The sequence below is a fragment of the Galeopterus variegatus genome, unplaced genomic scaffold (genome assembly GCF_000696425.1).
Source record: "Galeopterus variegatus unplaced genomic scaffold, G_variegatus-3.0.2 Scaffold4106, whole genome shotgun sequence".
In the NCBI taxonomy this organism is placed as follows: Eukaryota; Metazoa; Chordata; class Mammalia; order Dermoptera; family Cynocephalidae; genus Galeopterus; species Galeopterus variegatus.
The window spans coordinates 187468-189170 of NW_007730217.1; the positions used below are offsets into that span (position 1 = coordinate 187468).

General features: G+C 38.1%; 1 protein-coding gene across 1 annotated transcript in view; it reads right to left on the reverse strand.

Moving 5' to 3' along the window:
* FAM107B (family with sequence similarity 107, member B) overlaps positions 1 to 1703 on the reverse strand; it is a 20060-nt gene that overhangs the window by 8560 nt on the left and 9797 nt on the right. The window lies entirely within an intron of this gene.

Below are 1703 nucleotides of genomic sequence, written 5' to 3' on the forward strand. Positions count from 1 at the left end.
AAAATCTGGATGTTTTACAAGTGACATGCCCCAGGCTACTAAATATATTTTTGCAGAATAATTTGTAGCCTATAATTCAGAGAATATTTATTCTGCAAATGTTGGTTTTACTCTTGACTCTATTCTGACTTGGACCCTTTTCATAGCTTTCATAGAAAAAAAAAGGTTGAGGTAAAATGTTTCTTAGAGATCAACTAAGTGCCCCGTCCTCACTCTACAGATAAGGGAACTGAGGCCCGAGAGGTAAAGACAATCATAAAACCAGTAAGTGACAAATGCTTTGGAGTCTACTAAATTGATGAGCTTTCCACCAAAATAATTTCCTAGGCAGGACTGATTCCAAATGCTGTGGTCTATTTAGGAACCTAGAAGGCTCTGTTTTGCTTTGAGCATGACAATACCAAATCCTATTTCTTTTTCCTATTGTGTAACAAAGACGAGTAGAAAATAAGTACTAATTAAAATGATCAAACTTGTATTCAACTTAATAAACATTAATCCAACAGCACCCTAGTATATATGCTGGGGAAAAAAAGGAAGAAGCCACATTCCCACAATCTGGAGGGAGAGATGTATTTACAAAGAATTCCTGGGACGGGAGTCATTAGTTCTGGCAGGAGTGTTCTCAGGATGGAGGACAGCCATAAAAATGTCCCCTTAACCCTCTAGAAAAAAAAATTATTTTTAACTAGGCCTCCCTCCAAAAAATGACCCTAATTCTTGAGTTGGTCTGCATATCTTTCAGTTCAGTGGTAGACCTTTTGAAAAGAGTGGGTAAGTGAGTGATCTACAGTCTTACAAGATCTGAAAACAGTTCTAAATGAAGCTTCCTAGTTCTTAAATAAATCAAGTTACTTGGCATCCTCAGCTCTCCCAGTCTATTGGCCTTGCCCAACATCACTTAAAAAGCAGAGGACACCAGCCCAACATCCAAAATTATTTATGGCACAGATGGGGCTAACAAATGGTTTACAAAGAAGATAAAAGGTACATGTTTTGTTCCCCTCCAAAAATATTAAAAACAAAAACGGTAACTTCAAATGCTACTTGAAAACAAATAAAAATATAAGAAAGAAGTTCTTATCTATTAAGTCTAATATGGCTCTAGAAACTTCTCCCTACCAAGCATAAACGCTAAAGCAGGTAGAATTTACATCTGATTCTTAACACTTCCCCCAATGTAAGGAGACAATTCAGAAATTATACATTTATGAAATAATCTATTTCTCTTGTATTGAAGATACTCTATTCTATCCTTAATCCAGTCCATTCTATCCAAATTTTAAACTATGCATCCATTTTAGACGGGGACACAGGACCACAACTATGAAAAGCACAGGTAGTGGCAGCTGCGCCTGCAGGGGCTTTACTTTATGGACGGATGACTTCTCTCAAGGATATGAAAAGGAATAAGAAATCCTTAAATAAGGTCAAGGAAAGAAAAAACCCTTTGAAGCCTTTGTAAACACAATTAAAATAAAATCTCATTATCTAAAAAGTCCCCTAAGGAAAACTATGCTAAAGAAACCACCTCACCGGGCCGAGCCCGTGGCGCACTCGGGAGAGTGTGTCGTTAGGAGCGCAGTGGCGCTCCCGCTGCAGGTTCGGATCCTATATAGGGATGACCGGTGCGCTCACACCACTCACTGGCTGAGCGTGGTGTGGCCGGTCTCAAAAAAAAAAAAAAAAAAAAAAAAAAAAAA